Here is a 13,429-nt window from a genome sequence, read left to right as displayed (position 1 = left end):
CCACCTTCTTGATATTTATTTTCTATATTCTTGCCAAAGTCCTCCCATAACTTTTGTTTAGCTAGTTTTACACAGTGTTTAGCATTCTTGCATTTGTCTCTATATTCTCTAAGAGCGCAAGCTGACTTATTTGACAGGAACTTTTGATATGCTTTCTTCTTTTCCTTCACTGCCTCTTTAACTTCCTGTGTCCACCAGGGAGTTCTGATTTTTTTATCCTTACAGACAACCTCACCACATGCCTCTCTGGCAGAATCAATCAATGTTTTCTTCAGAGTTTGCCACTGAATCGCCAAGGTTTGATTACTGGTCTCAAACTCTTTCATTTTTTCTTCAATAATCTTTGTGTATTTTAATCTACAGTTTACATCTGAGAGCTGCTCAACTTTTATTTGCTTTAAAACTTTCTTACATGTTATTCTTTTCAGTATTAAATTCAATTTTATCCTGCTCAAGACTAAATAGTGATCACTTCCAATTTCAAATCCTCTGTACACTCTGGTGTCCTGCACCAGGGAGAAAACATCACTATCAACAATAACATAGTCAATGAGACTTTTCTTATTCCTAGCCTCTTCTCTCCATGTGAATTTGTGCACATTTTTATGTTGGAACATGGTGTTAGTAATAACCAGTCCATGTCCTGAGCAGAAATCCAACAGATATTAGCTTTGCTCTTTTCTCCAAATTTTCCCAAGATATTTTTGTATGTCTCACAATCATTTCCTACTCTGCTATTTAGATCCCCAACAAGGACTGACTTTTCATTTTTCATTGTGTCAGTTGCTTTTTCTAAAGCCTCAAAAAACTCCTCCACTTCTACCTTAGTAGATCCTTCTGTGGGACCATAGGCACAAATAAGTCTCATTGTCCAGTTCCCCATTCTCATATTTGCCCACATTACTCTACTTGAGACTGACTGCCATTGAATTTTGTGTTGAATACTATGGCTACTCCTTCTTTTCCTTGATTGTCATTGCCTGAATATAACATTTTGTATTTATTGCTCAGAAAGATCTCACCAGTTTTGGTCTTTTTTGTTTCAGTCACCCGTATTATGTCAATCTGGTACTTATCTAATTCCTCAGCTAGCTCCATTTCTTTGCCATTCAGGCTTCTTATGTTGATAGTACCGATCTTTAACTCTGGTGATGTCGAGTTGGGGTTTGTTTTCAGATTTGTTCCAGTAGCTGACTCTTCGCTGTTCGCTCTGGTTCCCTGGCGAAAACAATGGGGGCCTTGTTTAACCGAGCAACGCCCCAGCCGACATGAAATTCTGTCATGTTGTACCATCATATTTTTATTTTGGTTTAACCAATAAGAATACAATTTGGTCAGCTAAATCCCAAATTGCAAGCCCATCTTCGTTCGTTCAGTATCCAAGTAGATACCCAACAGGGTGCACCACGAGAAGGTGAGGATTGGACATTAGGTCAGAAGCGCTAGTCGGTTCTCCGCATTCCTTTAAAGGCTATGCGGAGGTCTCCTCTCAGTTATACAGCTTTGACCCTTAAGCACCCCTCTTTTGTACTTATATTTCTTTTGTACTTATATTTCGTTATAACTTTCAAATATAATTTTTTGTGTTCACCTAAGGAAACTAGTAATCTAAGTAACATTTTCAAGAGATTGATCGTGATCAATTTTAGCTGGTTAGAAATATAATATCTTCATTCCTTTTTTCTGCCTCATTCATTTGATCCATTAAAGCATTGAACATATTAGAGCAGTCATTTTCAATTCTTTGGATCCAGAGTTTCACATTTTTTCTTTTGTACTTATATTTCATTATAACTTTCAAATATAATTTTTTGTGTTCACCTAATTGATAAATGAAATTTGTTCACAAGTTGAACTATTGAACAAGTTCACAAGTTGGAGAAGGTGACAGGTTTTATAGGGAAGCTGGATTTTATTGTTTTAACAGCTGTGTTTACTTTTTAAGAACTTATCCTGTATGCATACCATATTAGCAGTACCACAGGCAAACACAGTCTGTCATTTTGAATTTGTCACTTAAGCTTGCTTTGATGTCAAAAATATTTCATTGATAGTTCAATGATAACACTTTAATTCCAAAAATTCTTTAATTTCATTTTTCTTCCATTCTACATACCTAATGTAGATAAATAACAAGAATCTTAACTGAAGAGCTTAAACCTTTGACATTTTAGATAAATTAGTGTGTAATAAAAAAAAATCTGGTAATTAAAGTTGATTATAAAAAGAAGGATGTTATTTGGTATGATGACTCTATCATAAAATACGACATTGATGAGTGGGTTATAATGTCAAGTTTTTCTGGAGCAAATATTAAATTTATAACACAAGCAATTGATAAGCAAAAGAGTCATAATTCTGGTACCAATGACTTACTCAGTTGAGAGAGGACATGAAAAGGTTATTGGAAGAAGCGAGAGTGAAGAGTGAGAAAGTAAAAATCATTAGTATATTACCTAGATATGATGAAATTGAATTAAGAAGAAGTGCCGTGATAGCAAATGATTCAATACACAGGCTGTGTAAAAGAAATGGATGCGAGTTTTTGGATGTGTGGAGTGAATTTGAAGGAAGATTGGATTTGTACACTTGAATGCATTTGTCATCAGGAGTCTTGAAAAATTATTAATTGATATCAGACCTAATACAGGGAGGCAGGGAAACTAAATTCTGATGGGAGAAATTTGTAAGAATCTGTGTGTAAGAGTGACAATGTTAGGTAACTGTGTTAATAATAGGAATGGTTATTATTATGGAAATGATTAGAAAGAGAATGATTCTGGTTTGTCCGGTTTGGAACTCTCAAGCATGTTTGCATAAGAACAGATTTCTGCATGTTGCCGAACTGTATCATGTAGACTGCAGACAAGTGTATACAAAAGAACATGTAGGTAACTTATGCCTATACACAAATGCTAGGAATATCAGAAAGAAAGGGGTAATTTGTTACCTTGGTTAATATATTGGGACCTCATGCTGTAGGCATTAGCGAGACTTGGCTATCAGAAGCAGATGTACTAACTGCTATTCAGTGCAAAAGGTACATTATTTTTAGGAAGGATAGATAGGAGAGGAGGAGTCATGCTGCTAATGATATCAGATGACTTGAATCCAATTAGAGTTGGGACCTGACTGCAAACAGTTTTTCATGTGGCAGTGAGTTTGAAGCCATCTGGTGTGAGTTGAGTCTAGAAAGATTAAATACATAGTGGGGGTGTTGTTACAGACTTGGTGGATTGGTTGTTAGTGATAAAGAAATGCGTCACCAGATAAAGACAATGGGCGTGAAAAGAGTAATCATAATGGGGGACTTTAATTATTCAAACATTGACTGGGTAGCAGTAAAATCTCATGAGATGAATGCAACTGAATTTATTGAGCTATTGTGAGACAACTTTCTCAAGCATCATGTGATAGAAGGAACTCGAGATCAGAAGATCAGAGAGTGATTATAGTGTTAAAGGGGGGGGTTCAGTTAAAGACATAACTATTCTGCCTCTGGTTGGTGACAGTGATCATGCAGTACTCACTTAGGAAATGGCTAAGTTTATGAATGTTTCATTCAGTAAAGGTTACATGCTGAACTACAAAGCAAGAAAATTATGACAACTGTGAGGAGTATATTGAGTTCAGTGCAATGATATCAGTTGCTGAATGGAAAGAATATCGACAGTGCATGGTAAGTAAGCATTTAAAAATACCTAAATGATGCAATATCAGAAGGTGTCCCTTGAAAAATAAATAGGATAGAAGTTAAATGGATGTGTACTCTTATCAAGCAAGAAATTCGTAACTGGCTCTGCAAGCTAAAGATAACCATAACAAATTCTATGGATATGCTGCAAGTAAAAGAAAGAATCAATAAGAAAGAATAATTCTACTGAATGCAGATGGTATATGGGTGACTGATGGAGAAGTGATCATTCAACTAATGAGTAGCTATTTTGCTGAAAGCTATAACAACATTGAACTCAGCACTACTTTCACCATATGAAGAAACTCATGTTTATGTGGAGGAAGTACTAGAACTGTTGCACAAACTGAATAAGAATTCTGCAAAGGAACTGATGGGATATCGACAGGATGTAAAAGAGCTATTCCTTGATTAGGCTGTATAATTTGAAACTATACATTCTGCCCACTCCTGTGGAATCTTCCCTGTTCTCAGAACAGGGAAGATTCCACAGGAGTGGGCAGAATGTATAGTAATCCCATTGCATAATGGTGGTGCAAAGACCTGTGTATCCAACTATCAACCAATCAGTATCTCAGGAGTGGTGGTGAAGATTTTAGAAAAATTGGTTATGATTTGCATTCAGAAATCTCTACTTTACAACCTGGGTTTACTAAGGGAAGGTCATGTTTTAGAAACTTGCTCACGTTCTATGATAATGTTTCCACTGAGTTATACAATGGGAATGGATACACAATGATACTTGGAATTTTGTTAAGAATTTTGACAGAATATAGCATGGAATTCTGTTGCATGAATTGGATTATAAACTGTTTGCCTGGATAAGAGGATCGTTGACTGACAGATATCAAAAAGTGGTATATGGCAGGGAGTGAATCTGCGATATTCAAGGTATCCAGTAGTGCGCCTCAAGGATCTGACATGAAGAATTTGACATGGCACATACAGCTATATGCTGATATGCAAAGATAGTAGGGTAATCAGGAATGCTGCTGATTTGCAGTACTTGCAGAATGATTTGAATAGGCTGGAATTGTGGGCATGTGAAAATGGCTGTCATTTCAATGTTAATTAATGTAAAGTCATGCACTCTGATGTGATTAGATATCCAATGTCATATTATATTGATGAGATTATGCTAGAAGAAACTGATCAGGCTAGGTATCTCGGTGTTTTTGTAATAGGAATCTGAAGTTCAAGGATCATGTAGTAAAAATTGTATGCAACTCAGAGAATAATGGCAATGCTGAAACGAATCTGGACATGTAAAGATTTGTATATTATTTCTGGGAAAACTCCCATGTTACTCCTCTTAATAAACTATTATAATTATGGCTATTTTGCCTGCTTCAGTTTAGGAGTGCCCCTGTTTAAATGTCATTGGCTGTTTACTCACGGATTCTTAGGGTATTATAGATGTAAGTTTACCAAAACGTATATGTAGCATAAGGAAGAGAAATTTACACATACCTTTTTCTGGGTGTTGCGGCTTTTCTTCTTTATATGATGTCTGAAAACTATTGAGTGTGTGTGGAGGGGGGGGGTAGGCAATTTGGGAGAATTAAATTAGAAAAACCCGGGTTTTTTTCCCGTAATATATATATATAAACATATATATTATATTACTATATTATATAGGGTGGGGGAAAGGTGAAAGGGTTATTTGATTTTTCCCCCTTCTCCCCTATATAAATAATCAACCCTTTCACCTTTCCCCCACCCTATATAATATAGTAACATAATATATATGTTTATATATATATTACGGGAAGAAAACCCAGGTTTTTCTAATTTAATTCTTCCAAATTGCCTACCCCCCCTCCACACACACTCAATAGTTTTCGGACATCGTATTAAGAAGAAAAGCCGCAACACCCAGAAAAAGGTATGTGTAAATTTCTTTTCCTTATGCTACATATACGTTTTGGTAAACTTACATCTACAATGCCCTAAGAATCCGTGAGTAAATAGCCAATGACATTTAAACAGGGGCACTCCTAAACTGAAGCAGGCAAAATAGCTGTAATTATAATATGTAAAGATTTGATTTTGTCTCTTTACAAGGTCTTGATACGACCTAACTTGAACTATTGTTGTAGGTCTTGTCTTCTGGCTTCCATGGTGATTCTGATACAGTGCAGAGACTGCATAGGAAAGTGTCAAAAATAATATCAGGATTTTGGAATACTTATTATGAAGGCAGGTTGAGAATTTGTATGCTGCAGACAATAGCAAACAAGAGAAACAGGAATGCGATATGATTGAGACTTGCAGACTTCTGAAAGTGTAATTCAGGATTTTAGTGGAGAGAATTTTTCATTTTATGGATGTGGGGAAAGGATGCGAGATTATCCATGGAAGTGGCAAATGAATGCTGTTAAGAAGAGAGTCAGGGGTAGATTTTTCTCTTATAGAGTAGTGCATGATTGGAATTGATTGCCATTGGATGTTGTATGTGCAAGTAGCATGAATGAATTCAAGAACAGGTTTGACAGCTGGTGCAAATAGTATGCCCTCTCTTGATGACTTCATGACTCCCTTGAGGTCTTTCTTAATAATAATACTTTTAATTTGTTTTTAAAAATTGCCATCTGCCTGGTTGGCTAAGTGGTTAGCATATGCATTCGCCAACCAACTGCTTTAAATCTTGCTGTGAGTATGTTTGTGATTCTCTTTATGGGGTAGATGAATTTAATTGCCAAGTATGAAATCACTGTGGGCCTGAAGTGGCTTGAGAAAGTTCTCCATGTTTGATCTGCTGGATTATGCAAAACATGGAAAGTAGAAATATATATATATATATATATATTAATAAAAGAAGAAAAATCCTTATCTCACCTATGGCACTACTAGATTATAGGTTTACAACCTTTTGCAGGTGGGAGTTGCATTCAAAAAAAATTTTTGCAATCATATAGTTAGAAAATGGGTATTAGTTTTCTTAGTAAATTTATCTCCTAAAATTGTACAGTCATATATTCAACATGCAATTCTTGTGAAAAGGCTTAGACGTTGGTTATGCATTTTCACTATATTATTTAAGGAAATTACAACGTACTAGGATATACATTAAAATAAATTTGAATATATGTCTATATTTTGGCAACGTCACGTTGCCATTTTCAAGAACTTAAGTACAAGACACGTGCATGCAGGCACAACAAAACAATAAGTGAGGAAGAAGTATGAAGCTATTATTTCTCCTAAAGTCCTGATGGTGCCCTCTAGCGGGCAATGTTGGTATTCTTGGGCTCACATGGCTCCGATGTACTCCTCTCCTTAACACACTTAAACAACCAACACCCCAGAATCAAATTCACCCTGGAAGAAGAAAAAAACAACTGCATTCCTTTCTTAGACATACTAGTCACATGCCAGCCTGATGGAACCTTGGTTTTCTCAGTATATAGAAAACCCACCCATACAGGCAGATACATTCACCAACAATCCCCCCCCCCCCCCCCCCACAACAATATGTAGTCATTAAGACACTGCACAACAGGGCTAAACTTATCTACTCGAATGACAATGCCCTAACCACAGAACTAAACCACATTCTCAACACTTTCTCAGCCAATGGCTATCCCCCCCCCCCCCCAAAAAAATCTCCAAAATATTGAAACCAGTAAACCACAACCCCTCCCCCCCACAACAAGGATTACTCTAAATCCATCACCATACCCTATATCCGAGGCACCTCGGAAAAAATCACAAAAATCCTAAAAAAAACATAACTTCTTGTTATATAAAAAATTGGCATCCCTTATCCACTCAACTAAAGACCAACCTTCCCCTCTAGACCTACCTGGTGTATACCAGGTCCCTTGCAGCTGTAAGCTGTCCTACTTTGGCCAAACAGGCAGGACAGCGAATATCAGAATTTCAGAGCACAAGGACTACATCCGGTTTCACCAGTACAGCCACTCTGGTCTTTCTGACCATGCGCCGGATACCTGCCATAGAATACGGTGGAAGAAAGCCAGGATAATACACTGTAGCAAATACAGATATGAAAGGCTTTTCATAGAATCAGCTTCAACCCTAAGAAACGATCCAAACCTCAACAAATTTGGCTGCATGCGACTTCCTCAAATTTGGGAAACCTATATCAGAAGACCTTCAGCCCAATCACTCAAGAATACCAACATTGCCCTCTAGAGGGCACCATCAGGACTTTAGGAGAAATAATAGCTTCATATTTCTTCCTCACTTATTGTTTTGTTGTGTAACATACAAATATGGTATGTGCATGCAGGCACTAACAAAAGCAAATGAGGAAGTAGGCAAGAATCTAATATTGTTCATAAAGTCCTAATGGTGGCCCCTAGTGGGCTAATTGGGTTGTCTTGGCCGTTGGGTTGAAGTTCTCATGATGTAAGTCTCTGAAATTTGGGGCAGTCTCATGCACCCAAGTTTGTTGAGGTTTGGAACGATTTTTAGAACTGCTGATGATTCCATGAATAATCTTTTGTACTTGAACTTGCTGTGGTGTATTATTTTAGTTTTCTTCCAACGAATTCTATGGCGGGTATCTACGGCATGGTCTGCAAGTCCCGAGTGGCTGTACCGGTGAAAACGGATGTAGTCTTTGTGTTCTGAAAACCTGATATTTGCTGTCCTGCCTGTTTTGCCAAAGTAGGACAATTTACAGTTGCAAGAGACCTGGTATACACCAGGAGGGGCATGCCAGCACAGTGTACGATGCACACAGGTGCCAGGATAGTAAAGGTGCCAAAGAGGAAGAAATACTTAAAAAAAAAAACGTTTTTTTAAAGTGATTTTTTATTGGGCGGGGGGGGATAGGGGTGCCAACTAAAGTTTTGCACACAGGTGCTGGACACTACTGGGTATAGGGGCACCAACTAAAGTTTTGCACACAGGTGCCGGACACTACTTGCACGCCCCTGTACGTCTAGGGGAAGTGGTTGGTCTTTGATAGAGCAGATAAGGGATGCCAGCTTTTTATATGGTCTATAACAAGAGGTTAGGTCATATTTTTTAAGGATATTGGTTATTTTCTCAGAGGTGTCAAAAAAATATGACCTAACTTCTTGCTATAGACCATATAAAAAGTTGGCATCCTTTATCCCTCTATCAAAGACCAACTGCTTCCTCTAGACCTACCTGGTGTATACCAGGTCCCTTGCAGCTGTAAATTGTCCTACTTTGGCCAAACAGGCAGGACAGTGAATATCAGGATTTCAGAACACAAAGACTACATCCGGTTTCACCAGTACAGCCACTCGGGGCTTGCAGACCATGCCATAGATACCTGCCATAGAATTCATTGGAAGAAAACTAAAATAATACACCACAGCAAGTTCAAGTATGAAAGATTATTCATGGAATCATCAGCAGCTCTAAAAAACATTCCAAACCTCAACAAATTTGGGTGCATGAGACTTCCCCAAATTTTGGAGACTTACGTCATGAGAACTTGAGCCCAACGGCCAAGACAACCCAATTAGCCCGCTAGGGGGTACCATTAGGACTTTAGGAACAGTATTAGTTTCTTGCCTTCTTCCTCATTTGCTTTTGTTAGCATCTGCGTACACCATATTTGTATGTTCCTGAAGATGGCAACGGGATGTTGCCGAAATATTGAAGGTATTCATTAAAGTTTCCTTTAATTGATATCCGTTTTATGCGTTGAAAATTCCTTAAGTCAATTACCAGTTATGTATGACCAATGTATAAGCCTTGCTACAAGAATTCTAATATTTTTGGTGTTTTGTTTTCAAATACCTTAATTTTTGGAATCATATAGCAAAACTTCTGTTTTGCTATATGATTTTGCTATATTGTAAACACCGTTATACAAAACCTCTGAGCAAACAACACATTGTGGAGCAGTTAACTTTATGCTTGAATTCGAATAATACTTAGAAAAGGATAGTATTTTTGTGGCTTTCTTTCAACTTTGAAGAAGATGTGATATTAATATACCTTTTTTTTGAGAAGGTGGAACTTTCATGTTTAAATCAGTCTTAGGTGGTGTATGTTCCTCTGCACTTTCAGCTGCATTAGCTGCTTTCATAATTAGACTACTGTTGATAGTGTATTATCTTTGTCAGTGTCAGTAACAATTCCCCTACTGTTATGTTTTTTTTTTTTTAATCTAGCTTTTGCTATTTACACAATGTGGAAAATTTAATAAATATTGCAATAAGCCTCTGCTGCTCAGTAATAACTGGAAATTGGAAACCTGAAAAATAAGAGTAATTTGAAAGAAAATTGTTGCAGAAAGCTAGTAATGTTACATAAACTTTATGGTATAGTGCCTTCGTAGTATTCTTTAAACTCCTTAGTTAATGGTACATATGAGGAAAGTACAGGTAATCGACAAAAAATGGAAACACTGAGCTATTGGGTTGTGTTATCGGTAGTTGCAATGCAATGTCTACACTGCTCTACAGATGCAGTTGATATGCAAATATACTCCCGAGATTCCTAGGGACTTCAGCAATCACATCAAAGGGATGTGATTGCTGAAGGTAGGTTGACAGGTGCATCTCTGACCAGAACAGCTGGAATTGCAAATGTTAGTTGACAAACAGTCTCTAAGGTTATGTCAGAATGGCAGTCGACAGGACAAACATCATCATCATCAGCGAAATGCAATAGTGGACGAAAGCACTTACTGCAAGAGAGGGACATTCGAGCATTAGTGCTCTGTACCAATTCAAACCAGTCTTGATAAACCCGTTTTGACAAAAACTCTGCCCAAGGAACTACACAGAGTTGAGTTGCCTTACACATGCCTTTGATCATGCACGTCGTCATGTCCAATGGTGTAAAGATCACAGCCAGTGGGCTACACAACAGTGGATGGATATGATATGGTCCGATGGTTTGCAGAACATGACGGTGAGGTGTCTCGTCATGACCATTCCAGTTTGGAGCAAGTTATTATTATTATTACATGACACCTTCAGGGAGTACAAAGACTCATCGAGGGAGGGTGCCTGCTCTACAACACCACTGAATTCACCAACTGCAATGAACCAAACTACACTAACGGCATCTACCGCCCATCACCACTAGTATTTTCACAGACAATCACAAACATCTATGCCCACGGTGGGATTCGAACCCCCAGCCTTTTGGCTGGAGAGCTGATACGTTAACCACTTGGCCAACCAGGCTGACAAGTTCTCAGGCAATGTTTCCCACCTCCAACGAACAAAGGTGAATTGATCCAGTTTCTCTCGAATGAATGGTATAAAATTCCTCCTGTTGAGTTCCAAGCACTAACAGTTTCTCAGTCAAAGAATGCAGGCTGTACTAGATGCTCATGATGGATCAGTGTCATATTAATCGAAACGTCACCATTTCCATTTTTTTTGTCCATCAGGACAAGAATGTCTGGCAAATAAAAGAGAGTTCAGCCTGGGTAGAACAGAGGTTGTAGTCTCCATTAACAAGGGTTAATAGAGCTGACAATGATTTTGTGGCTGATATTCTTCCACACTTTGCCAATGTTATTTACAACATCTTTAATGTTATAAGATATATGAAGAGCCAAAGGCTTCAATTCGGCGACATATGACTTGTTTAAGTTAAGGGATATTTCATCCCATATCGTTTCTTAGCCGAATGAGAAACTCAAAGAGTTTCATGCCGAATATAGTAGAAACTATATAAAGTTCGGCGATTCCAAGCGTAAGCAAATACCTGGATACTGCAGCAACTGACCCTTACGGTAATGCAAGCTGAGGCAACTCATTATGTTCAAGTTCACATTATGGGTAAATATCAAGAATAGTGATCGGAGCTTGCTCCACCTTAGACATGAGTTGCCTCAGCTTGCACTACCTTAAGGGTCAGTTGTTGCAGTATCCAGGTATTTGCTTACGCTTGGAATCGCCGAACTTTATATAGTTTCTACTATATTCGGCATGAAACTCTTTGAGTTTCTCATTCGGCTAAGAAACGATATGGGATTTAATGTTATAACTTTCAGATTCTTTTAATGTTGACTTGGCTTCTCTGTTGTTCTCCATGAAACATTATTTCAAAAGGCAAGTTTCTGGTAATTTGTCTCAATTTTTTTGGTGACATGCTGATCCATTAGTTAATAAGGTGTTGTATGGTAGATTTTATGAATCTTGGCAAATTCTCAAGGTGTGAGCTATGAGATGATGCATTATCAATAAATAGGTGAGCCTTCTTGGCCAAGTTTTTGGTGTGAAGATATAATTTTTACTGCTGTGATAAAATAATTCAGAAACCAATCTTGAAAAATTTCACATTACTAGGACACGAAATTTAATCGTATTCCTCAGTGTTTTGCAGTGATACATAAAGGTGGCTTCATTTTCTTCAGTCTGTAATATCAGTGTTAGGCAATCTTTCAATTCCTTATGTCCTAGCAGCTTCTGTTTATCTTGAAGGTGAATATCTGGTCAAGTGCTTCAAAATTTCTGATAAATTTTTTAGCTGCTGCTTTATCCCATGCTGTGCAGTTGGTTTAATCCTAGTTTAATGGCTTGAATTTATAGCTTGCTCTTTAAATTCAGATGTTAAACTTGGATCTTCTGTTTTATCTCAGAAAATCTGGTTTTCCCCCTCTTCTCACATATGTCTACAAACCACTTCAATAATTTATTTTCAAGAAACAATAAAATTTTCCTCTTATCTCAGTCACTTCACTATTGACTACGACAGCCATCTATCTATATTCTCAGTACTACTTGATTGAAAGTGCAATACAACAAGTGATCATAGAATGTTTTATTGAAATTTTTTTCCCCCCACTTTGGTGCTACCTGCATGATATACTGTATTTTTTGCCTTATAAGATGTGCTTTTTTTGTATCTCAAATTTATCTGAAAATTAGGATGCATACCATAAGTTGATTGCGTCTTCTAATAAATTGGTGCATCTTATGGTAATTCACTATCATCTTTTGTCATTATCCAAGACTCGGAAGCATAGAGAAAGATCGAAAAAAACTAAGGTTTCTACAAGCTATTTATATATATATTATTATGTTAAATTTTTTAATGAGTTGATTTTTTTTAAGAATAATTATTTGTTTGTTTTTTAATTTATGTACATCGGAGGTAAAGGCCACTATGTCCATTTTTGTACGTATAGAAGTAAACTTCCAACTGGCTAATCTGCTTATTATTATACACAGGAAATAGTGCTTTGCACAACTGAAAAGAGTATGAAACAAAACATTAAAATATACCTAAAACTCAATTCCATAAAAAAATTGACATAGTGCCATTTACCTCTGGTGTACAGATTTAATAAATGGATAATACATGTTAAAATTTAAAATAAAAAAATTAATATTTACATGAAAAAATTGTGTCATAATTCGTGCATCTTATACTGTGAACAATGTTTTTTTTTCTTCAAAAATTTGACATGAAAAATGTGATGCCTCCAATACATCAGTACATCTTATAAGGTGAAAAAAATATGATATTTGTTATATTGCATGAAACCTGCAAGCACCCTGACTGGAGAATGTCTTCTAAAAAGAATGGTCTAATGATAAATGAAGATGTAAACCCCACTGGATAGTAACTTTGGATGAATGCAAAGGAATTTGTTGGATTACATATGGGTTTTGCATACTCTGTCATATGAATTTGACCATGTTTTATTTATGTGTAACAAAAGAAAAATCATGATAATTGGATGTCATGGTAAGTGTTACTGTGTTAATTGGATGCCCACAATATTGGTAATCCACGTTTATAGGAAGTCTTTTACTTAAA

At 36.8% G+C, this 13,429-nt stretch overlaps 1 protein-coding gene across 4 annotated transcripts in view; it reads left to right on the top strand.

Annotated features, from left to right (window-relative positions):
- LOC150094086 (uncharacterized) overlaps nucleotides 1-13,429 on the top strand; it is a 608,624-nt gene that overhangs the window by 155,113 nt on the left and 440,082 nt on the right. The window lies entirely within an intron of this gene.

Source organism: Typopeltis vanoorti, chromosome 23 (genome assembly GCF_054136105.1).
Source record: "Typopeltis vanoorti isolate ZY-2024b chromosome 23, IOZ_Tvanoo_1.0, whole genome shotgun sequence".
Classification (NCBI taxonomy): domain Eukaryota; kingdom Metazoa; phylum Arthropoda; class Arachnida; order Uropygi; family Thelyphonidae; genus Typopeltis; species Typopeltis vanoorti.
The sequence above is the reverse complement of the archived record's forward strand: the minus strand, read 5'-3'. Positions and strand labels throughout refer to the sequence as shown.